Below are 25181 nucleotides of genomic sequence, written 5' to 3'. Positions count from 1 at the left end.
AAGAAAATAGCCTATGGGGCACCTGAGAGGCTCTGTCAGTTGAGCATCCGACTTGGGCTCAGATCATGATCTCACGGTTCGTGGGTTCGAGTCCCGTGTTGGGCTCTGTGCTGACAGCTCAGAACCTGGAGTCTGCTTCAGATTCTGTGTCTCCCTCCCCCCACTTGTGTTCTCGTTCTCTCTCTCTCTCTCTCTCTCTCTCTCTCTCTAATATAAAGGAAAGCAGCCTCTCAGCCCTCTGGATCCTTTTTCCAGATGGCTACGTCTATTTTGTGATAAATAACCATATCTTAGTTTTTATTTTTTTTAATCTTTATTTATTTTGGAGAGAGAGAGAGAGAGACAGAGTGTGAGCAGGGGAGGGGTAGACAGTGAGGGAGACACAGAATCCGAAGCAGGCTCTCGGCTCCGAGCTGTCAGCACAGAGCCCGACATGGGGCTTGAACTCACGAAGTGTGAGATCAAGACCTGAACCAAAGTCAGACGCTTAACTGACTGAGCCATCCAGGAGCCCCCCCATATCTTCGTTTTAACATGTATAAACTTCTTGATAAAATAAACTCTTTAGATTAAGGGTTCAAATGGATAAAGCCTCCAGATAAGACAATACTTGTTTCCTGTAGCTGCTGAATAATTTTGGAGGAAAAAATTCTGGCAGGGGGCCCCAGAATTAGGGGATCATTTCACGTCCAAGGGCTGTGAAGGCACGTGAGATGGCCGAGGCCAGGATGCCCCAGGCAGATGGCTTCCACCCCCGCAGGAAAGCAAGACTCAGGGCGGGGCGTACACGGGACCCCCCAGGGCAGGCGACAGGCAGCCTCCTAACCTTTCCACTGTTACCGCCATAAATGCAAGGACACCCCACTTCACCAACAAGCCAGGAACCTGCCACCACCAACGGTCACAGGAGAGAAACAGCTCGGTGACAGTAGACTCCTGTCAACCAAATGCCTGGTCGGCTCCTGTTAATAAAAGGCTGAACCTCCTTGTTATCCTTCCCTCAACCACAAAGAAACCACTTTTTCTAAAAGTGGATGGTCAAAGAGTGGTACCAGGTCCTGAGGGACCCCCCAGACCCACACAGGGGGTCTGAGAAGTCCAAATTGCTTTCATAGTAACACTAAGATGCTGTCTGCCCTTCTCCCTCTTCTTCCCTCAAGGGTGTACGGTGGAATGTTCCAGAAATCATAACAGATTAAATGTTAGAGCCGGATATGGGAATCCAGCTGTCTTCCACCAACCCAGACATTACAGAAACGGGCAAAAATGCTAAATGATGCCTCTCTTCTATGTTTTTTGTTTTACATAATAATCATTTTCATTAAAAATATGCTGTCATATTACCCTGTAATGGGTTTAGTTTGAAATGGATGTTTTTGTCATTTCTGTGGCAGTTTCTAATACCCTAGGTATCAATAGACATACGCCATTTAAACAACCGCTCTCTGGGGTCCCCGCTCATTTTCCAGGACATAAAGGGATCCTGAGACCAGACTTCTGCCCTGTAGACATATCCCCAACACTCTCCCTCAGGAGACGGTCTGTGTTTCTAGGTGTCGGATACAAGAGATGGGAGCCAGCAGAGACGAGGCCCTAGGCCGGGGACGGATTTGGGGAGCAGAGATGGAGGGCACGGGAGATCGTGCATGGCCCCACACTCCACAGCAGAACCCCACCTGGTGCATACCACCCCCCAACTCTGTACGTGGACGTGGTCTCCCCAAGGCAGACCGACCTGCTTGCTAGGGCTGAAGTGGACAGGCTCAGCCAGCGGCCCCACGGGCTTCCTTCTGGCCGGAGAGTGGGGTCCCCGAGGGGAGAGCAGGGTGAGAGGGCAGGGTGTCTGGCACCTAAGGGAAGAGGGACAATGACACTCCACTGGGCACCCCGGGCCAGCCTCTCCTTTACTGGCCTGCACGGTCCTGGTGCACAGTCCTCCTCTGCCGGTGCCTCGGGGCTGTGCAAGGTCCCCACAAAGCCCGAGACAGGGTTTCAGGCAGGCAGCATGTCCTTGTCTCCCACAGGCGAGGTATCTGTATCTGGAGGGGGCTTTCCCAAACCCCGAATCCTCTGGACTTTTCAAAGCAAGGGAACCCACTCTGAGTCAGGCGCGACCGTCTCCAAAGGCAGGGGGCCCAGTCACCCCAGTTATTCCCGAGTCCACGCCAACCACCAGGGTCAGCACCACCAGCCCAGCGGCCGCACTGCAGTCAGATGATGCCCGGGGTCCTGCCCACGCAGTGGCCTTGCTGGGCGCCCTGGCCTCTCACCGGGAGCTTCCAGTGAGCGCCTCCGGGCAGGCTCCATCCCCCAGGACCGTGACTGTCAGGGCAGAGGAGGGTGCCTTAAACTCCCACTTTCTGAACTTACTTATCGTCGAAGCTATTTGTTTAGAGGGAGCGTTTTTATCAGAAGGGAAAAAACAAAGCTGTTTTTATTTTAAAAAAAGAAAGAGAAAGTGCCACGGACAATGAAGACACAGAATAACAGTCAACCTCTGCTTTCTCCCAGGGCATCCACCGTACAGGCACCTGTTAGTACCTGCTGTTGCCAGATCAATGCGTCAGAGAGCGAGGCACGCCGGGGACGGACGCGTCCCTTCTCGGTGGGCCTGTGGCTGTTGCCAGAGGACATGCGGAGAACTGTGGTTAGCCTTTGATAAAACACAGCCTAAGTCTCGAACTCGAAAGCAGAGGGCATCCCGGGGGAGACAGGGCACGGGCCCAACAGCACCTGCCCTCAGTGCCATCGCGTCCCTCTCGGGCGCACTTCCCACGTCCCCCGGGGGACAGAGTCCCAGTGCCACCCCATTCGTCACTGCCATCCCCTGCTCTTGGAAAACGATCTGGCAGGCCACGCGTGTCACCAGACAAGCCCCCCCGTCCTGCTCTGGAAACCCGTGACCAGCAGGTCCGGAGCAGAATCCCGATCTCCCCCAGGGGCCACACAGGGAAAGGGATTTCAAGAGCGGCCATCCAGAGGGTGAAGGGGAAAGGAGGACCCCTCCCGCCGCCCCCGCCGCCGGCCCCGTCACGAACACACCGACGTTCTGGAAACGTCTGAACCAGAAGATCAGGCGCCCAAGGCAGCAAGCACAGGTGTCTAGGGCTGGCCACGCTCAGGTGACACCGTGGCCTGCTGTTCACGGCCATCCTGGGGATCGCCACGGCCGCATCTGCCTCCCAGCCGGACGCCTAGCGGGGAGGCCAGGTGCCCGCAGGGCCTCAAGGGCCGGGCAAGCCCCGCTACTCTCAGGCTCTTCCCTCGTCCTCGGGACCAGCCTGCATCGCTCGCTTGAGGTCCCGTTCTCCCAAGGTATCGCTTCAAAACCACCGTCGGGATGAGTTACAGACAGCCAAATACATCATCGGCGTCTCCAGGAGTGTCAACACCGCGCAGTCTCCTAACTGGGTAAGTGAAACAGCTGCAGCCGCTGTCCCCGGCGGGGCCTCCCACAAAGCCACCGGACCCCAGGGCACCCTCAGCGTGCCCGCCAGCCCCAGCTCCCGCTCTCAGCCCCCGGCGCCGCGTCTGTGCCGACATCGGCCTGAGTCCCGACTCACCCCCGGCCACCAGGGCCCACCTGTCGTTGCTGCCGGGCCCTGCACAGGTGCGTGCACGCGAGCACACTCAGACACACTCACCCATGCGCCCAAACACACACGCTCAGAGTGGAGACACACGCACACTGATACACACTCACAAAAGTACACTCAGCCACTCGATGGTGCGCGCGCACACGATTACACGCACACGCTCAGTCACACTCGCACGTGCGCCCACTCGTAAGCCTGCTCGATGCGCTGACCGCGCTCACGCACGCTCATTCACACAATGATAGGCGCAGATGCACCCCCGCGCCCACAAGCAAACGCGTGCCCTCACTCACACACGAGCAGCCCGGCACAGGAGACCCGGCTGGCCTGGCGTGGCCGGTAGAGGCAGGGCGGGGCTTTGAAGGCCAGTACAGACGGAGGCCTGGGCTTCGAAGGCCGTGCTGTCGGGGATGCAGCGCACCAAGCCCGCGCGCAGGTCTTAGGGGACCACCCCGTCCCCGGTCTCACTAAACGAGGGACCAGGGCGAAAACAAGCAAAAAACCCCGGAGGGGGGTGGGGGAGGGGGAGGCGGCCCCAGCTCTCAGAGGCCTCGGCAAGCGCCCGGCCAGCACCTGGCATGTGCAAGCACCCTGCGGTGGGCAGAGGACTCCTGCACCCTTGCCGCACCGGCCTCACGGCTCGGAAGGGAAGTCGTTTTGAATCAGGAACCCTGGACCAGATCGCAGTGCGGATGAAGTTAGGGGGCCGCCCGTAAGGATCTGGGGGGGAGGGCAGGAAGAGGTGGTGGGCTCAGGGCCAAAGAAGGAAGTGTGTGGCATCCGTGGGAACCCAAGGGGAGAGATCTGGAGGGCGGCTGGAGACCCAAGTCCGCGGCCGGGAAGGACGCGAGCTGGACCCGCACTCGGGGGACCTGTGGTCGCAGGCACGAACAGAGACCTGGGAGGGCTGAGCCGTCGGCGAGGAGCGCAGGGTGTGAGGGCCACCGGCGTGTTGGGGGCACGGCCACCCACGCGGTGAGCGGGACAGAGCGGCCACGCAGGAGGGGGCCGGGGGCTGCAGGCCCGGGACCCAGGCCCGGGAGGGGCACCCACAGGTGTGAGAGGAAGGCCGCGGGGGCCGGCGCTGACCAGGGGGCGGCAGAACCCCGTCTCTGAGCTCCCCACCGGGCCCGACCCGACCCTTCCGCCCATTTTTCCTCCAAACGTTCCCCGAACGCCCGCCCTGTGCCTGGTGTCCTGGGCCAGGCCACTCACCGCTTGTCCTAACGGCCAGGCCGGGCACCACTGCCCGGGGAGACAGGAGGCAGCGACACGCCCCGGGAGCAGGCAGACCACCTACCCTCACAACTGCCGGCCCCTCCCCCCACACCCTCACCCACCCCCAGGCAACTCCAAACACGAGCTTCCAAACAGCCTGACCGAGGAGAGGTCTCATCCGGAAGATTACAAGGGGGAAGGCGCTGTGGGCTGCCCCTCCCCCGGCACCACGAGGGGTTTTTAGCAGGTGTTTCCACGGCGGCATCTGGAGGTCGGAGGGGTCTGGACGCCCCGCCACCAAGCAGATGCAGGTCCCCAGGAGGCCCCACCTCTCGCCAGTTACCAGCACCTGCACTGCGGGCACCGTCATCCGGCCCAGACACGGCCCAACCCTCGGGGAGGGAGTGTCAGAGAAGAGGACGCGTGTCCGGGGTTCACCCCCCCTTGCAGGTCACATCGTTGTCACCTTCACAGCCCGCCTCCCTCCCCCCCACGACTCACGCGTGCTGTTCCCACAAGCTTCGGCACGTACTGCATTCACCCTAGAGCAGGCTGGCAAATGCTGGGCACCGGTACCCCACCCCTGCTGCCCCCAGGAAGGCGCTGTCTGGTCGCGGCCCCCTCGGCAGAACCCTCTAGACAGTGCTCTGGACCGTCACCAGGCCATGAAGCAGGAGGTGCGCTCTGCCGACTGCCGTGGCCCTACAGCACGTGTCCGCCGTGGGCGATAACGTGGCATTCCATCTGCGGCACCGCCACTCGCCTCCCGGCCACGCCCGGGACCTGCCCCCAGAAGCCGCTGCACCCCGTGGGCCAGGCCGAGATGGTTAACGCCCACCAGCTACGACCAGACAGAGATCAGGGCCCAGGTGCCACTCCTCTGCCCCCAATCGCCCCATCCAGCTCAGACCCTGATACTTGTCCGCTCCGACCCGAGTGACCACGCCTGGGGGACAGTTAAAGAAAACCAGCAGGCAGGGGCTGGGGAGGGGGCCCCTGGAGGTGTTGGTCAAAAGCACACCCTTCCCGTGATGGGACGGACCCGACGCACAGCACGGGCACGACGTGTAGTAACACTGCGCTGTGCACGGGAGATTGCAGAGAGCGGGTCCCGAGCATCGTGTGGGGGCAGGGACGTCTTCAGGGATTAACCGACGTGGGATCATTTCACAACCTGCGTCAAATCAGCACGGTGTACGCTTTAAGTATGTACAATCCTTTTTGCCAACGATGCCTCCAGAAACCTGGAGGAAACCCCAGCAGACAGCAAGGGAGTACTGTGTTGCTGTCACAAACGTGACAGTGCAGACCAGGGTGCGGGGTGGGAGGGGGCACCCCTGTGGAACCCGGCTCCACGAATAAGCCCAGGCAGAATGTTCCGGCACCATGACGGCAGTGAGAAAACACCAGCGCCTCACGGACCAGAGGCTTCGTAGCAGAGGCTTTTACGGAGAAGGCGGGGGGGAGGGGGGAGGGGGTCATTCCCAGTCAGCTCCTCTGGGACAGGGACCGTGTCCTCACAGGCTGGGCCGCCACACTGGACAGCGCAGCCGGGGGGCACTCGCAGGACCCTTCGGCCTGGCCCGGGGCATCTGTCGCTGGACCACGGCCAGGGTGAGGGTGGCCTTCCTCCAAACGTCCCATTCCGCCCCCGTCTCCGTCAAGCCCAGGAAGACGTCACCAGGGAGCACTGCCCCACCAGTGTCTGCGCCACGGGCACGGCTTGAAGGCCATCTGCTAAGTGCAGCCGCGTCTTCACGTGCCAGTGCCCCCGCTCCCTGGCCAGCTGGGGCAAAGGGGGCTTGGCCGGCCAGGAAGGAGGAGCTCGTGCGAGTCCTGGGGTCCACGGCAGGCGTGGGAGCACCGGAGACACACAAGCGGGCCACATCCGGGGAAAAAGACAGGACGCGCTGACAACGGACAGGCTGGTGATTATCCACGGACAAGTCCTCAAACACCGTTCCCCTCAGCAGGTCCCCACGCACCCCGGACCTGCCCGCCCTGACACCTGTCTGGTGCTGCAGGCCTCCTCGCGGTTCCTAAACTTCGGGGCCAGCCCCCCGCCGCCCTGCACTCCTCTGCACCCCCAGAGAGAGTCCCTCAGGGCCCTGCTCCCCGTGGCCCACGGGACAAAGCCTGAGCCAGCCTGCGCCCACCAGCTGTCGGGCCACCCGACTCCACTCCACTACCTCTCCATCCAGAACACGCTCCCTCCTCCGCCCAGCCCCCCAGCCTTGGCCGTAATGCCACGTAGCCGTGCTGAGCCCCCAGGCTGGGCGCTGCCCTTCCCCGGGGTTCCCCTCTACCACAGGGCCCCTCAGTCGCCCCTGCCACTGGAAACTGCAGGGTCCTCTGTGCCTCGGACCAGCAGCCCTGCCTCAGCGCGATCATGTCCGTGAGCAAAGTTCAGCCCCTGAACCAGGGCGCCGATGGTTGAGGGCGGGGGTGCAGTCAGCTAAGCCCCCTCCCAGTTACAGAGAAACTGCTGTAGGAGAGGGGTTCCAACCAGTCTGGCAGGTGCTGCAGGAAGACAGGTGGGCTCGGGGAGGCGGCACGGGCCAATCTGTGGCCCGCGAGCCACGTCCCTTAGGGAAAGGGAATGACACGGTCAGGCTTGGGAACGTGGAATATGGTAACTGGAAGGAACAGGCTGCAGAAGGCCTGACGACATTCTCCAAGGGCTCCCCGTGAGTTAAGCATGAGCACATACGTGCACACACGTGCACGTGCACACTTAACGTGTTAGTATGATGCTAGCGATACATCGTACATAGTGGGTTGTGCTTTCTATACGCAACGCGGTATTGCACTTGTCGTACTTACGTGTACACGTATGTTTTATATATTCGCAAAGATGTATAATTATCACACACACAAGTGTTTGGTCTCTTCCCATCTCCTCCCCCACAGGTGGCAAACGACAGAACAACAAGAGCCACCGGTCTTTAACCAGAAGTGACGTCTAACGGGAACGAAGGTTCGGTTTTACGAGAGGAAAAAGTTCCGGAGATCCACTGCACAGCAAGGAGAGCGCACTCGGTGCCACGGAGCTGCGCACAGAAAAGCGGTTAAGATGGCAAATTTTAAGTTACGTGCTTCCTACCGCAGTTAAAAATGAAGATCTCTTTTGGGAGCTAGACACACATACACACAAATTCAATGAACTGCCCCAGCGGTTTACCGCATGGCATATTTCCCTTCTTTGTCCCCAACTTCGCAGCCGCGTGTGCTGAGTGGACTTCTCCCCTGAGCCTCGCAATCTGTTTGCGAAAATAAGGAAATGCACCGGCTGACTTCCCAGAGCACAGCGGGCACTTACTACGAGCCAGCGGTCCCCGGTCAGCGGCACCTCCGGCTTACAACAAAGCAAACAGACACTCGTGTCCCCGTCGCCCGAGAAAACGGCGGGAAGTGACTGGCCCAAGCCCCCACCCGCACCCCCATCAGGACGTGTGAAGTGCATGTGCAATGAGTGAGCACGTGACCCGCAGGCAATGCTCGGGTGACGGCTGCGGTCAAGGGCCTGCCTCCCTCCATCAGGACAACGAAGCACGCCGCCAGCCGGCTGGGCCGGGGACAAACGACTCGCGCTTGGTGTTAGCAGATTCTAAACGTGCGATTTCCAATTCAGCAATACCCTTTCTTTTTATGCAGTCACTACCACACAAACATGCCTCTTGGTTGTCTCTAACTACATCTGCATGCAAAACACAGTCTAGCCAGGAAAATGCAAGTTCTGGGGGATGGAAACCCATTTTTCAAACGTGAAAGGGAAATGAAAAGAAAGAGAGAGAATAAGGTACGCTTTATTCACATGCGAAAAACACAAATGAAAGCTGATTTCATTTCTTCACCCCAACCTGGTAAATGAGGTATGTAACTTGACCCCGAGTGGTTTCAATATTACTGCTCGAGCTCTATCTCTGGGCAGCGGAAACAAACCCATCTCGGGCCAGATGCACGTCACGTGGTCGCTTACTTTCGTCCTAAAAGTATTCTGCACTTGAGGACAAGAGCCTCACTAGCGACATCAAAGCCGCCCTGGGTGAGGACCCCCGCGGTGGCCTCCCGCGTGCAGGACTCGGGCCGAAGGGGCAGTCACGCAGCCACCGCCCGGTCCCCTGTGACACAGGCTCCATCAGCTGACAGAGGCTCACTGGGCACCACACACCGGTCCCCAGGCACCCGGCCCCCGGGCAGACCAGACCCGAGGGACGACCCGAGTGCCGCAGAGCTCACACCGCCCCACCAGGCGACAGCCTGACTTTACCTGAGGTCCCCTGATCCCTGGCTCCCCGCGGCAATCAACTACACAGAACCACACCGACAGCAGCTGGCTTCCCAAGCGAGGCAGGGCACGCACCCACGTTAGCAGATTAAAATTAGGCACCCTAATTATTAAACTGTCGCTGCAAAAGCCGGAAATACCGTTTCTTAAATGAACAGCAGAATCACCGGATTTATTTGCCCGCGTGTGTGTGATACCCAGCCTGTCTCTCCTCATCAAGGCAGTCATAAAACGTGCTGCTGCGGATTAAGTCATTAGTATTTTCCCTAATTACAGTAACCGCTTGTTTGTAGAGCTGATCCATTCTCCCCATTCGGTTCCCTTCCCGGTAACGATATCGGAAGCTCTCAGGCAACACGAGAGCAAGGCTTGGCGCGAGACGCCTCTCTGATCTGCGACCTCGGGACCCCTCCGCAGCGGCCGAGATCGGCCGCCCGAGACACTGGCCACGGGGCTCTCATCGCTACGGGTCGGAGGCGGGCTTGAGCACGGAGGGCCCCGGGCAGGGGGTCTCCCCCACGGTGGGGAGAACCAGCGTTCCCCCGGGCAGGGCCAGGCCGGGCGAGGCCAGCGCACCCCAGGCGGGAGCTCTGCCGTGCCAGCTCGCGGCTCACCCGCAGACCCAGGTGAGGCGTGCGCCCCTGCTGCGTGGCACCGCCACGGGCCGCGTTCGCGTTTTACTCCCGCGGCTCCGAACCTCACTAACCATCCGGCTCACTGGTTTCTCTCCCTTCAGGCCAGTCCGGTGCCCAGGAAGCCACGGCCGCTCCCCGTGGCCGTCCCGGTGCCCGCCTCGCTGAGCACCCCCGCTGCCCTCGCTGCTCCAAGCCCCCTCTTCTTGCGGTGAAGGGTGCGGGCACGGGTCGGGCCGGTCCCGCACACCGCAGCTCAGAGGTCTGACGTCTGGGGGTTTGGAATCCGAAAGAGGGAGACTCGCGCTGGCAGCTGGGAGAGCGAGCCCGGCTCGGAGAACAGGCCTGATGGCACCGGGCAGGGCCGGGATGGGAGGAGAGGCCAGGGCCGGTCTCTTCACCCCTCGGCCAGAACAGGTGCCTCCACGCCTGGCGCCTCTGAGAACCCAGACGTGTCCATGGGGAAGGAACAAGCAAAAGTTCGTTTTCCAAATCCAGCACGCCGGAAGTTTGCCGGCTGACCGCCGCCCATTCCTTTCCGTCCCAAGTAAAGTAGCCCCGCAAGGACTCGGATTCAGTTCCGGCATCCACTGCCCCCCCCCCCCAACACCCAAAGGCCACGCTAGCCTGCGGAGCGCAGAGGAGGCAAGGACAGAGCCGCCCCGTGGCAGGGAGGAAACTGGGAAGGGGACCCCGGCTGGGGAGGCCACCGGAAGGCGAACCGCGTGATCATCTGAGCATTCACTCCGAGTGACAGGGCGTGGCCCGCCTCCACCTTTCTGATCGGGGAGCCAGGAACACCCCGGGGGAAAAAGAGGAACACGGGTGTCCCCCGCTGCCGTGCAAAGTCAGGAAAACGGTGGGGCCTAGCTGCACAACAGTTTAACATTCTGCAGCTTCCACAAAACTCCCAAGTACATTAGCCTGTGGGTCAAGGAGCCTGGAGCTGCTCTCAGCATCTCCTCGTGGCCCGGGCGCAGGAGGCGGCGGCGTGGGCGCTCGGTGCACATCACGGGGCGGGCGTCCGAGAGAAAGGCCTCTTCCGGACCCCCTCCTACTCGCACAGGCACCTCGGCTCTCTTGCCCAGTCTTTCGTGGGCCTGGTGTGGTCACAGGCCCAGGGCCCTTTTGGGAGAGACTCTGAACCTCAGCTTCCCGTAGCCTGAGGCCTCCCAACCTTGTCCGCGCCATGGAGAGCTAAGAAAACGGTCTTTCCTCGGCATAGGGGGCGAGCTGCTGGAGACAAGAGCCGAAGGATGGGGGCTCCAGCCGTGAGCTCGGCACTCGCAGCCCGGCCCTACAGTGGGAGGAGCTGGGGGCAGAGACAGGCCCTGGGAACATGGGGACAGTGGCCACAGACACTACCTGCTTCCTTACGTCTCAACCTCAAGCCTAGGAAAGAGCCCCGCCTTGCACAGCCCAGCCTTGGGGCCAAGGCTCAGAGACAGCAAACAACACGCACGCGTGGCCCGATTCTATTGGTTTCGCCCCTGGGGACTTCCAGAGGACGGCGTGACAACAGCAGGACTCGGGAGCCCCTAACCGTGGCCGCCTCATCTGTTATTCATTACAAGGCGGGAAGAGGACAGAGTCCAGGAGAGACGACGGTCAGGCTGAGAGACAGCAGGAGGTCACGAATGCACCTTCTCTGTACCGAATCAAAAGGGAGCCGCCCAGCCACCCAAAAGAGGCAGTCTCCTGCCGCTGTCCTGGGAACCCAAGCAAGCCTGACGTGGGCATTCATAAAGGCCGAGGGCAGGAAAGCCCAGGAAACGAGGTCGAGGCAGGTCCACGCGGCCGGGAAAAGGTCACAGATGGTGGAATGTGGGGAACGGAAGCTGGACCCAGCCCTAGAGCCCCCACAGGTGAGGCAAAGGACTGAGTTTTGTTCGGGAATGGGGAGCTGTGACCACCACGCAGGTGTGCCGTGACATAGCGAGGAGAAGACTGATGAGGTCAGGAGCCAGGCAAAAGAGGGAAGGGTCCCAGGGAGCATGCTTCAGGGTGGCGGTCTAGGCCCCCGGCGTGGAGAGCCAAATGCTGGGAGAACGGGGAGCGGAGGCACAGCTAGGAGAGGGTGGGGACCACAGGCGAGGGGGCCACTGCCACAGCCAGGCAAGAATCCTGGCTCCGAGTGGGCCCTGCGCCACCCCTCAAGGTCTCACCGGCTGGTGTGGACAAAGGGGCACCGTGCCCTGGAAAGGCTCCAGACGAGCGTGGCCCCAGGAAGCAGGTCCTGTGGGTGCCCGGGGCAGCTGGAGGCCTCAGGGGCCAGGGCACTAGCTGACCGAGAGCCAGGAGCCATCGACGGGAGCATGCCGGCACCCGACCCCAGAAAAGGGGAAAGCTGGTGGCTCCAGGGGTAACTGCTGGACCCCCTTAAGAAGCACCCATCAAGTCTAGAAGAGAGAGAGCCCGGCTCAAAAGGACCCCTAGCCCCTTTAACAGGAAAACTCTTGCGTGCACAGCTACGGTCCCGAGCACGCAGCCCCTGCCTGAGCAAGCCGGGCTGCCGAGGATGGAAAGTGTGAGCCGTGCTCAGGGCTGGGCAAGGGGGTGAGGACAGCACGCTGCGGAGGGAGGACCTCATTGCACCACCGTTCCAGAAGCTCTGCCGTTCCTCGCTAAGGGGTGGGCGGCCCGAGGTGAGCGGCGGAATTCCATCCACGGGAATCACGAGAGGAGCCAGACTCTCAGACTTCACACGTGCCCCCGTGTTGTGCGTGCCTCCACACACACAAGTACATGTACGTGTGTCTATGGGTGTGCACACACGTGCACACATTATGTGGGCATGTGCACGGGGCTGGGGCGCACGCACCGAGGCCATACATCCCAGAACTTGACCGTGAGCTCAAGAGAGGGGAGACGGGGCACTGGTGACAAAGGGCCAGGAGGAGGCCACCTCGGGCGCAGCTGCCCCGCCCTCAGGAGCCAGCGTGGCCACAAGCAGGGGCCGCACCGGGTGTCCCACTCCCCCCCACCCCCGCCCCGGACGACTGCCTCCCCCAAGCTCAGTTCCACCACACGTGACCCAGCTGTGCACCTGACCACAGGGCCCGTCACCACCAACAGGACAGCCGGGAGAGGGTGCACCTGCCACCGAAGTAACACCTCCTGGGGCGGGACCCTTCCCCACCTGGGGAGCTGACAAGGCCCAGCATTCTGTCAGCAGGAGCAGGGGCTGCGACTGGAGCCAGGCCGAGGCCCCCGGGCCGTCAGGGCACCCCTCGGCTAATCCCCGCAGCTCAGCCAGGCCAGGGGCTCGATGTGCTGACCGTGCAGACAGAAAGCAGACCTGAGCGCACCCGGGAACGGCCGGGGTGCAGCTTGAACGCGGCCAGCCACGCACACCCGGCCCCCTTTCACAATGTCCGGCCCTCGCTACTGCTTTTCCGACCCAGAAGCGCACTGCACAGCGAGCCCTGCGCCTCTGCCCAAGGGGCAGACAGCTGTGCTGTGCGTTCCTGGTAGTGTGTGAGGGAAGAGGCCTGGGCTCGGCGCTGCCTGGCTCGAACCCAAGCTGCCCACCGTCCCACCACCCTGCCTCCTCTACCGTCGGCTGGGAGGAAGTGAGGCGGAGAGGACCCACGGATGACATTTAATAACACCGCGGTGCCCGGCGCTGAAGAAATACCGTGGGATGCAGCCGGGCATCCTTCCCAACCCATAGAGGCCACTGGCCTCGGAATGTCGCTTGATCACGACAACAGTCCTCCCCAGCGGAGCCCCTCACGCCCACTTTGCTGATGGGAAGACTGAGGCACAGGGAAGCTGGATATCTGGCCACTTACACGGTGGGAGGGATGTGAAGGGGGATTTTGCGACACATCCACCTGATGCCAAAGCTCGCTCTCCGTGTGGACCCCTTGCCTGCAGGGAGGCGGATGCGATCGGAGGGGCTCCAGGAACCACCAGGCCCGAGTGTGCCACAGCAGGCAGGACTCACCCTCTGCCTTCTCAAGGACACCCTCAGCGTGTGCCCGCCTCTGTGCTGGGCAGGAGAGCTGACACAGGTTCAACGCCTTCCGGAGCGCTCTCAGATACCTGCCTTGGTCCTCCTGGGTTGCCTGGGAACACTCCCCTGAGGGCAGGGGGTCGGACCGTCGACAGGCATCAGGAGGCCCGGCCCCTGCCATCTTGTGGCTCCACTGTCCCCACTCCCAGGGCCCCTCCCAGGGGTGGCGGGTCCAGCAGGTCAGCCGGTGGAGGGCCAGAGTCGAGGAATCTCCCCGATGAACTCCCATCCCCCCTACCCAGCTTGCCAACAGGCCAGCTCTAGCCACGTGCCCCAGACTTCCTGTGCCCGGGGTACACCCGGTGTGCCCCAGCAGCCGCTGCCACGGCGGTCCTGGTCAGCGCCTCGTCTCTGGACCCTGCTGAGCCCTTCGACCCCCGCGACCCCCACAGAAGGCTGTTCCGGAACTGCTGCTAGGGCTGCGGAGGGCAGGGTGCTCCTTGGCGGCTGCTGTCCACCAGGTCCCTCTTCAGCACCCGCCCCTCTCCCCTTCCTTCCAACCACAGCGATTTCCACACAAGCGAAGCTGACTCCCCAACCAGCTTCTGGAAGAGGCCGAGCCCCTCCGTGCGGCCCACACCCCTGGCCAGTGACAGTTCAGAGGTGGACAAGCGACCTCAGCCACAGCAAGCAGAATGGATCCAAGGCTTGTGCTGGGACAAACACACTCTTTCCCAGGGGCATGAACCAGTGTGCCTGCAGCTCCGAGAGCAGCTCACAGGACCCCCTCAGGCCGGGAACGGACGCTCCCAAACAGGGGAAAGAACGAGCCCGTCTTGACGACGAGGCGGAGGAGCTGGATCAAGCCCTGCCTGAACCCTGCCAGCCCTTCACCTGACTTCCCGGGAAAGCAAGTCAATCCGTTCCCTGCAGCACACGATGCTCTGTGAATCCACCGTGGAGAGATCCCATGTGACGGCCAACTGCCGGAAACATCTTCTGCTCAAGGCTGAGAGCTACTCCCGAGAATCCCTCAAACAGCCTTTCCCGTAATCCCCAAGAGGACACAATCTGATCTCCTGTTTCCATGCTCCTCTGTTCATCACAGGCTACCTGGTCCTACAACAAGGCCACCGCGGTCCCACCTACGGAAGGCTGTGCCCACAGGGCACCAGAAGTACCCAGCCGCTAAGCTCTTCACCACCCTCCCCTGCTCCCCACGCCCCATACCCGCAGCCGCTCCGCCTGAACCTGCGTACCCAGGCCACGCAGGTCCCCTCGAGCCGCCAGCCCACAGCAGAGGGTCATCGGAGAGCACAGCAGCACGGTGGCAGGAGGGGAGGGATACCCAGTCCTGTAGCTGACATGTCACATGGAACAGTGAAGAGAAGCGGAGACAGGGCCGACCCCCAACGGGACTTGAACACGCACCCGGGTGGCCCTGGGGCTGCTCCCTTTTCCAGAAGGCCAGCAAGCATCACGGATGGTGAAATCCTGGCATGAGATGTCCATCACTTATGTTCACGGATCACCCTCGGGGCTGGGGACCTTGGCACCACTGGCCCGGGGACGAGTCACACCGTGGCCAAGGCCCAGGCGCAGCGGGACAGCCGCCGCCATGCCCCAAGCCCCGTGTGCGACAGCAGAAGGCCCTCCGGGTCCCTGACGCGCACAGCGGCGCCCTGGGAGCTGCCGGTGTCAGGCGTGCTGTGTGCAGGGTGCTGTGAGCGGTCAAGGGCAAGAGCTCTGTAGACTAAGAGACAGCACCGCGGAGACCCGGACAGACGACTGGCTCCCGCACGTGACTGAGGTCCTCCGGGGAGGCGCTCACCCTGCTGTGACCTCAGCCGACACAGGCAGAGACGCCCTGAGCCGGCACGGGGACCTCAGGGGGCCCTGAAGTGACGTAAGGGACACCAAAGTCACCAACCCTCCCCTCGGTGGAGGTCGGGGGAGGAGAAGGGCCGAGCTGTAGGCACAGGCTCCCCGACCCCGCAGCAGCCCCTTCGGCCTCCCGCCTACAGCCGGCACCTCCGACTCGCGGAGACCAGGCCACACGGTCACCACAGCGAAGCGGAGATCCCGACCCGGGTCTGACCCGACACCCACGTCTGCCCGCGGAAAACAACACGTCTACACCTGCGGAAATCCCTCCCGCACACCGCAGGTCCACGGGCACCACAGAAACGGAGCTGGCACCCCCACCCGCACCTGGAAGAGTCCACTGGAGGAGCCCTGGGACTCAAGCGCCCGACGCCAGAGCGCAGCCCCGGCTGCTACTTAACGCCAAGAATTGTGAAAACGACAGCTTCCCCAAAATGCAACACACACGTGCACGGACGTTACCCACACCCGCACAGAAGGGCGCTCTGACCTGGGGAAGGAGCCGGGGGCACACTTCACAGTGCTGTTTGTAACCCCAGGTCCCCAGAGGTCAACTCTCCCGTCAGGGCTGGGAGGGCTGGGAGGGGAGTGGGCGCTCCTCGGCTGGGGGTCCCCGCGGCCGGCCCACGCCTCCCCAGGGTGCGTAGGAGTGCGCGGCAGGTGGGGTGTCGCAGGCGGACCGCGGGCCAGGCTGGCCACAGGGCACGCGTGCGGGCGGCTGCAAAACCAGCCGCGTGCTCGAAGTGCAAGGACAATGATGAACTTCGGAGAAAGAACTCACCGGGGCGGAGGAAAGACGCGAGGGGTCCAGGGACTCGTCCTTCAATGCGTCCCTCCAGCCCGGTGGCTGAGGAGGGAATGATGACACGGCCCCTTGTGCTGGCAAAGCGAGGCTTTCCAAGGAACGGGGACCACAAGGAACGGGGACCGGAGCCGCCCAGCGCCTTCCCAGGGCAGCACCATGCAGGACTTTGAGAGCAGAGCGGGCCTTCAGGCACCACGGCTTCCCCAACGGCTCCTCATGACTCGCTCTGAAGGCCCACGCTGGCTGAGGGCCACCGCCCTCACACGCACACCGGTCACCACCCCAACTGCACGCCCTGGCCCCGCAGAGTCACCGGGCGACTTCACCTCCTCTAGGCGTCCACGGCCCCAAAGGGGAAGTGGGGGCCAGGCTCACCAGAACGCTCCAACCCCTCGGCCCCGGTGGGGCTGGAACAGCACGTCTAAGGGGGAGAGCCTCCAACGCCAGCCCGGAAGGGCCTGCAACCCCCGCGGTGATCTGTCCACCTGCCGGGGCCCTGCTTTGGGCCGGGACACTCTAAGGACACAGTACCTGTGGAAAAAGACCCTGCAGGGGGCCAGGTGGAGCTCAGAGTTAGCTTTTGAGTCCCCACATACCAAACTGACAGCTGGATTAGAGGCTGGCTCAGGTCCCTTCCAGAATGTTCTCATCGACTCCCACCGAGCTTCGGCCCTCACAACTACTCTAAAGAGTCCTGGACCCAGAAAAGTCCTCTCAGTGACACTGGATGCAGGAGGGAAGGCCCTCCCGCGCCCCTGTAGTGTGAGCTGGGAGCACACGGGGCCAGCGGGCCACCCGGGGGGCTTCGTGGCAGGTCCCGCACACACCGCTTCCCCAACCGTGTTGCCTCCACCAGGTTAGACCAAGAGAAGCCAGACACACGGCACCTCGCAGGAACCAGAACGGAGAGACACGCAGAAACCCTGATTCCCCGATTAGGTACAAGCAGACCGCCCTTTGTGGGGACAAGCCCCCTGGTCTGTCCAGCTGGCCCTTCCCCACACACTGCGGCCTCGGAGCCCCCAGAGCGGGCCGCCGCGGCCCCACAACTCCAGCCCCTGCTCACCGGGCTCAGGCTCTGCACCCACTGGCCCCCAGCGCCCCCAGCTTCCCACGCCCCAGTGCACCTGTGTGTGCTCGCCCCCTCTTCCTCCTGTCCCCACCGACGTCTAAGCTCGTGCAGCAGAGGCCGGGGCTTCCTGGTCAAGTCAGGGGGCCTCTACATCTGCCCCCGAGGCCCCCCAAGGCAAGGAGCGGTCACGGTGCATCGCCACCCCTGTGAGGGACGCCCGTTCTCGGGGTGGGGGCAGGCTGAGCACCTGTAAGATAATGACCGACCCGTTGGAAACTTGTAGGGAACAAGCTCCCAACCACAACCATCGCTGCCACACCCCCAGCAAAGAGGGCCTGGGGGGGGGGGGGGGGGGCCACAGAAGCTTCTCTTCCAAAGTCTGAAATAGACCCGCTCCGGCAACAGCACGGGAGACGCCAGATGAGGCCGCTTCTGCGGGAACACATGGCCCGGTCCCCGCCTGAGCGGCACCCCCACTTGGAAGGCCAGCTCGGGCTGTCGGCTGTAAGAACTGATTTATTGTCTCAGGCTCAAACTTCAGTCCAACAAAAGCACTTGACTCACGCGGACGGAGTACTTCGTAAACAATAGTAAACTAACACAGCCTAACATCCACTGCTCTAAATGGAGGAGACCAAAGACGTTTACACACAGCTCGTATTAGGGTATCGTACTAAAATTATGAGGTTAGGGAAGAAATGACTTAAATAATGTCATTAATTCCGACATGAAACAAACGGGGAAGTGTCATTAATAAAAGCCGCGGCTCGCCCTCTGGGACACCGGAGCCCCGGACCCGGCCAGGGACGGGCTGTGCGCACAGGCCTTGGCCCCACACGGCGGCCCTGTGTGCCACTTCGCCGCGTCGCCAGAATCCACTTGACTCGTGTTTATGGTGTCCACTTAAAAGTATGTCATCTCTAAATCAGGACCAAGCAGTTTCCAGACTGAGGCCGGGAGGAAGCGGGAGATTCCAGAGCACGGGCAGAAGCAGAGATGCCGCAAGGCCTGAAGACCGGTCCCCAACCAGGCTCTCCACCCATGCCGACGCCGTGCCCTCTGTTCAGCCGCTCCCCCACTCCCTCATGGAGCAACTCCACCACCAGGACTGGGCACACGCAGCAGGCACGCGGCCCTCGGAGCCCCTCAAGCCCCTGGAGCCCCCACCTAGTAAGAAGAGAGAACACCAAACCGCCAATGTCCCAACAAGCTACTGAAATTCCACCACTGGACCCTGTCAGCAAGGAATCAAAAGGAGGCTGGGCTGGGGCGCCCGGGGGCTCAGTCGGTTAAGCGTCCGACTTCGGCTCAGGTCGTGATCTCGCGGTCCGTGAGTTCGAGCCCCGTGCCGGGCTCTGTGCTGACAGCTCAGAGCTGGAGCCTGCTTTGGATTCTGTGTCTCCCTCTCTCTGCCCCTCCCCAGCTCATGCTCTGTCTCTCTCTCTCAAACATAAATACACATTAAGGAAGTTTTTTAATAAAAAAAACCTTTTTTTTAAAAAGGATGCTGGGCTTACGTGTCACAGTTCCTTGCACGGATGAGGGTCAGGGAAGAGGGAGACGAGGGAACGTAGTGCCAAGGACCAGCAACACTGTGGACAAAGTCTCCAGGTCGAAGGGGGCTTGAGAAGCAAAGCACGTAAAAAGACCGAAGCTCAGGGAACAGGACAGGTGCTACCAGATGAGGCAGGGAAAACAGAGGCCAGGGTCAGGCGGGCCTTCCAGGATCCCGAGAACAAGGGGAGGCCATAACAGGGTCTTGCAGAAGGGAAGGAAGGGTACAGGCCTACTCTCGGTAGAGACCACTGAGGATACCACATACAGCATACGGACTGTGCCAGAACAGCCCAGACCCAGGAGGCCAGCTCCCCGAGAGAGCTTGCAGGCGAGTCGGAGAACCAAATCCCCTAAATTCTTCTAATGCTAAGCATATTTATCAACTTCCCAAGGACCTGGTTTTTCTCCTTTATAAATAATCAAGCTGAAGAGGGTTTTTTTTAACCAGTGGAAATAGCAGGGATAAAAAAAAAAAAAAGTATTACTATTAAAAAGTAACACATGTTCGGAGCAAACATGTATGCAACACCAACATTTATGAAAAGTCAACGAGAGTCCCTCACAGGACATTTCCCTGACACCCCAGAGGACCGCCATCATCACTTTAGAGACCCAGGTAGTTAAGAAAGAAAGATAGATAGATAGATAGATAGATGGATAGATAGATACCCTGAGTACTGCTCAGGACCTGCTTTCTTAACACACTGCACGCTTCTGACGTGTGAGCCCGTGCACGCACATTCCAAGGAAGAAAATACTGAAATGTTTTTAAGAAGTATCACCTTTATGAACAATGGACAAAAGATCTCCCGCACACATCTGGACACCTAAGCACTTCTCACGTTCTTTCCTAAGAATCAACAGTCCCGACAAACAGAATTGCTGGGATCAGAAAAATGACCATTTAAGTTTTTGACTCACAGACTTTTCTGGAGAGTAATTAAGTAATCAGTTTGCTCTCCAGAGAACAAATAATAACAACAACCAACACTTATATTGTGCTTACTATGTACCAGGCCCTATTCTAAGCAATTTCCACATAATAACTTATTTCGACTTCACAAAAACCTTATAAGATAGGAATTATTGTTATCACCACCAAGGGGGTGTTATCAAACAAACTTTGCTGATGTGATGGGCATAATGAAATCTTTCACCTAAAATTCTCCGTTAATAAAGCTAAGCTTTCTACATTAGCTACTGTAATTTGTATCATTTATAGGCTTTGCACATCTCACAATACAGATGCTCATCCTTTTCTTACTGGTTTGCAACAGCTCTTTACATAGTGTCTATTAAGCTCACGTAGGCACATCTTGTTATGTATTTTCTTTCTCTTGTTGTCTCTTAACCTCACTTACGGAATCTTTTGCCAAAAAGAATTTTCTTTCATTCTTACGCGGCTCTATCTGTCAACATTTTCTCTTTAAGGTTTCTGGCGTGGCGTTGCGATAAGGATAGATTACATTAGTAGTTTTTCAGAGTTTTTGATCTTTCGAATGCTTTCTTCCAATAAAATCTTCCAAGGCAATCCTGCCGACAAAACAGTTAAGGCCGAAGTGCATTGGTTGGAATGGATGTGGAACACGGGGTGTTCTCTGTTATCCTCACCAGCCCCCAGGCAGGCTCAGAAGATCTTAAGCATGGGCTACACCCAACACCAGCTAACAAGACTGTTAAGACCCCTTCCAGTCCCGGGTGGCTCAGTCGGTCGAGCGTCCGACTGCGGCTCAGGTCATGATCTCGTGGTTTGTGAGTTCGAGCCCCACGCCGGGCTCTGTGCTGACAGCTCAGAGCCTGGAGCCTGCTTCTGATTCTGTGTCTCCCTCTCTCTCTCTGCCCGTCCCATGCTCACGCTCTGTCTCTCTCTGTCCCTCAATAATAAATAAATGTTAAAAAAAATTTTTTAAAAAGATCCCTTCCAGTTCTACAATGCCACACACACACACACACACACACACACACACACACACACACCAGCAGACAGCACGAGAAAGCCAGAATCACTTCCCAGACCCTACCAAAACTCAGGTGTCAGCGACAGCCGCTCCAGCAACAGTCGACACCCCACTGAACCCAAAAGATACCCCAAACTGTCATCTTCTCACAGAGGCCATGTCTTCCCCAAAGCCTGGACAACACTGAACTCCAGCCTCAAGACCATCCCTGGCCTGGAAGCAGTGGCGTGGAAGGGAAGAGGGAATCGGCATCTGGGACCTGATTCAGCCACGGGGAGCAGATGCTCCGTTTCCTCCTCTGCAAAACGGGTACAGGGGAACCGCGTCCTGAGGAGGGGTCCTTACAACACGGGCTTGTTACATGTTAGCTAGCAGGCTATGCCACAATCGCTAGAGTTCGGATCTCCTCGCTAGGAAATGCTCTGGGTTCTGCATCCACTGAGGCAGATGATCTGTCCCCAACGTTACATGGAGGATCCCAAGGAGAGGTCACCGGTGGAGGGCCCCGGACCATTTCTTTTCCAGGAAATGCAGGACGAGGCACATCAGAAAAGGCATTCAAGCGGCCACGGATGCCACAGCCCACCCCGCACCCCTAAACAGACCCCGAGAAGAGAAAACTGATCCTAGGAAGAGAACTCACAGATCTTCCTTCAGGACATTTTTTTCCCCCAAAGGAAACGCTCTGGTAACATATGTTGCGAAGGTCTGTTAAAACGGAGCATCAATTTTGACAGGGAGCCCTTCGTCTGACTTAAACCAAAGGACGCTACACCCTCCCCTAAGGTCAAGCCCGACAACAGCCTCGAACCCATGCAGACTGTCTGAGATTGAAACAAAAACCCCTCCCAACTTGACGCCTGCCCCAACCCGATGGGGCAGGGGCTCAGGCCCGGCCTCCCAGGCCGCAGAGCGTGGGCAGAAGCTGAGGCCTCCACACATGGAGGCCGGGCCGGGCCGGCCCAGACCCCCAGCTGCAGGCACCGATTCGGGTCCAGGAGCCCGAGCCTGGCCACAGCTTGTCGCCCGCGGCCTCTGGGCCAGCAGCTGCCTCTCATTCTGTGCGTCTCCCTCGCTCCCTGCATCAGGTATTAATCTAGTACCCGGGGCAGCTTCTGAGTGATGAAAGCCCAGCCGTTTTCAATAGAGAACGGTATGGACGGATTCTACAGGAGTGATGAAATGCTTCTTCTGCTCTGGCAATTAAGACTGCACAAAGTCGCCTTTGCCCTGGTGCCACCCCCAACATCAAAGGATGAGAAATTCAAAGCCATTCATGCGGCATTGAAGCCTCACAATGAAGCTGGAAAATGGAAGTCGATTACTGGGCATAAATATGCAGCAGTTAAAAGGAAAGTTATAACGAAATTAAACGGCAGCAACCCCACAACGTGTTCTGGAAACTTCCAGAACTAGAGTGCCCCTGGTAAACACCAAGAGGGGCACCCTTATAAAGCAGGTCTCTGACCGCGCAAAGGCGAGTTCTGCCGCCCCAGCTGCACGCGGACAGGGTGCCGTGTGGCTCTGTCGACCTTGCTGCCCTAACAGCCCCCGAGGCCTCGGAGAACATGGCATGTGGAGTTTGATTCTGCATGGCTGCGAAGCTGCTGACCACAGAACATTCTGGCTCAGGGCTGCTTAGGCCACGTCTGTCCTTGGTCCCGAGGCCTACAGTAGTCCACAGTCATCCCCCCCCCCCTCCTCTGCCCCCCGGGGCTCCCCCAGAGGCACTCCCGCTGCCAGCTTGCAGGAGAAAGGACTAACCCTAAAGAGGGCAGTGTTACATCTCCCTGCTGCATAAATCTGCTTCTCTTCTGATTGATTACTGCTCTCCTTACGAAGGTATTTGATCTTTAAAATAAAAGCCCAGAACACAGAAAGCTATACAAGTCTTACAATGTGTCAGGGTGTGTGGTTTTAAGGCAGGAAAATACTTCCCTCCCACACAAATGTGAATTCTGGGGAAAGATGCCACAGATCCAAGGGAGTAGAGTATCTGGGAAAGCTGGATCAGCCTTAAAAATAGATAATTGAACACAGATTTGAGATTTCTCAGGAGCTACCTGGGAAAAAAAAAAATTAAATCTCGCCTATTTTTGATATCCAAAACTCCATTCTGATGAAACTTCTCTAGCAGGGTGGCATTTTGCATTTCCAATTATAATGGAGTAATTGTGTTGCCATAGTTACCGCAAAATTCTGCAATAACTTTTGTTGCTTTGTAATTGCTGTAGTGTATATTTGTGTACAAGCAGCTGAGTTTTCCTAATTCAATGCCTCTTCCTCTCCCCGATCCCCACTAACCACCACCTTTCCTGGCTCAATTCTGAAATCACATCAGTTTCATAGGACGATCCCTAACATAATGCACGGAATTACCAGAAGCAATTAAAACTCCAGGCAACCTCGATCGTATTGCAAAAGAAAAAGTGAAACCAGGCCAAGGTGCAAACCCACCAGCATTGCCCCGATCTTCTTGCTGGGCTGGCGCTGGGTGAGGGCTGTTTACATGTTTACTCCCAGGCCTTCCATGCTTAGGTGGTTTGTGGGAATAAACAGAAAAGCCTGAGTAGAGAAAAGAGAGGAAGCAAACTAACTGGCCAGGCCCCTTCCTCCCTCACCGAGGGCAGAGCCGCCCTCAGCAAGCAATTAGGTAGGTCTCTACAGTAATGCAATTAAGATTTAGTTAAGAAAGTCATTAGTTTTAAAATAACTTAAGTTTAATTTCTGCAACGCTTTATTTGAAAATTGTGTCACAGCAGGTCAATTTACAACATGCAATAAAGAAAACACTCATATCAGCTGCTGCAAGTTATTACAAATTTTTGATGTGCATTAAATGAGTACACTGGGTTCCACCCCCGGCCTTTCCAACTGATACGCACGGTCTCGTGCTGTAACAGTGTCAAATATTTCAACGTTAAATGTAAATACGAGATAATTTGCTCATAATCCCGCGGTGTGTTTTTGCAACGCGGGGAAACGCGGCTCCCACCATCTGGGCAGGACCGGGCCACAGCTCGGCCCGTGGAAATCCTGCGGGCACCCTCCCGGGGTCGCGGGCAGCACCCCCACCCCTCCCGTCACGGACCGGGGCACCCGCGCCGCGAGCCCCGGGGAGGGACGTTTTTCTGCAAACTCACAGCCCTGGACAAAGTTACATAAACGGCGCCCGCCCGGCTCCGGGCGCCCCCGGCCCACCTGCCGCGGGCTCGGCCTGGGCGGGCGCCCCGCGCGTGCTCCCCACCCCACCCCACCCCCCGGAGGCCAGCCGGCCGTCCTGGCCCGGCCTCGGCGGCCCGGCTCCGGCGCCCGCTCCGGAAAACCCACGGGCTGGGCGCCACGCGCGGCCTGGCGCACGGGGCCGGGGCCGGGCCGGGCCGGGGAGCGGACCCGGGCGTCCACCTGCCGGGCCGGCGGCGGCGGGGGGCGTGGGGCCGGCGGCCCGCGGGCTGGGAGGGGGGGGCGGACGGGGGGGCGGACAATGGCCCGCGGGCCGGGGCCGGGCCGGGGCTGCGCTTACCGCGGCGGCGGCGGCGGCGGCGGGGCGGGCGCTCTAGCCCCGCGCGGGCGCTCCGAGCCGCATCTCCTCAGCCTGCGCCGCCACCACCACCACCACCACCACCACCACCGCCGGCGGCGGGCGGGCGGGCGCTCGGGCGGCGGCGACAGCGAGGACGCGGCCGCGGCGCGCCGGGCCCAGGCTGCTGAGGCGGCGGCGGCGGCGCGGGCGGGCGCGCGGGCTCGGGCGCGGGCGGCGGCGGGGACGGTGCTCCGCGGCGGCGGCCCCACAACCTCCCCTCCTCATTCACAAAAAATTGACCCACGTTGAACCATGATGCCGCTCCCCCCTCCAGCACGGAGCCGGGCGCTGATAGGCCCCGCCCGACGCCCGTCAGCCGCCCCGGCCCCGCCCCCCAGCCGGCGGCTCTGCAGCCATTGGCTGCGCCAGCCTTGCATCACCTCCCCTCCCGGGCCCCTCCCTTCTGCCCGATTTCTAACGAAGAGCTCGTCAATTACGGTTCGGCCCCGCCCTCCGACCGCCCTCCCCGGCCGCCCGGCCGTCCTTCCATTGGTCCACTGGGGCCCCGGGTACCGCCCCGTGTGCTCCCGCCCCTCGTCCCGCGGCGGCCAACCGCTAGGCCAGACGCCGCACAAACGGCAGGGATGCTCCACCTCTGCCCGCCTTCCCGCACACGTCCTGGACCCCGTT

At 60.0% G+C, this 25181-nt stretch overlaps 1 protein-coding gene across 5 annotated transcripts in view; it reads right to left on the bottom strand.

Moving 5' to 3' along the window:
* The window catches only part of HDAC4 (histone deacetylase 4), a 288401-nt gene extending 263655 nt beyond the window's left edge, over positions 1–24746 (bottom strand). For 2 of the 5 annotated variants that reach the window (XM_058699317.1, XM_058699332.1), the window contains exon 1: positions 24492–24743. The gene's annotated coding sequence lies outside the window, so the exon portion shown is untranslated. Of the gene's footprint in view, positions 1–24491 lie in introns of all 5 variants that reach the window. The other 3 variants (XM_058699300.1, XM_058699308.1, XM_058699324.1) reach the window with 2 other exon arrangements.
* Between the last annotated feature and the right edge of the window lie 435 nt (positions 24747–25181).

This window comes from Neofelis nebulosa, chromosome 2 (assembly GCF_028018385.1).
Source record: "Neofelis nebulosa isolate mNeoNeb1 chromosome 2, mNeoNeb1.pri, whole genome shotgun sequence".
Classification (NCBI taxonomy): Eukaryota; Metazoa; Chordata; class Mammalia; order Carnivora; family Felidae; genus Neofelis; species Neofelis nebulosa.
This window is presented reverse-complemented; position numbering and strand designations above follow the sequence as displayed.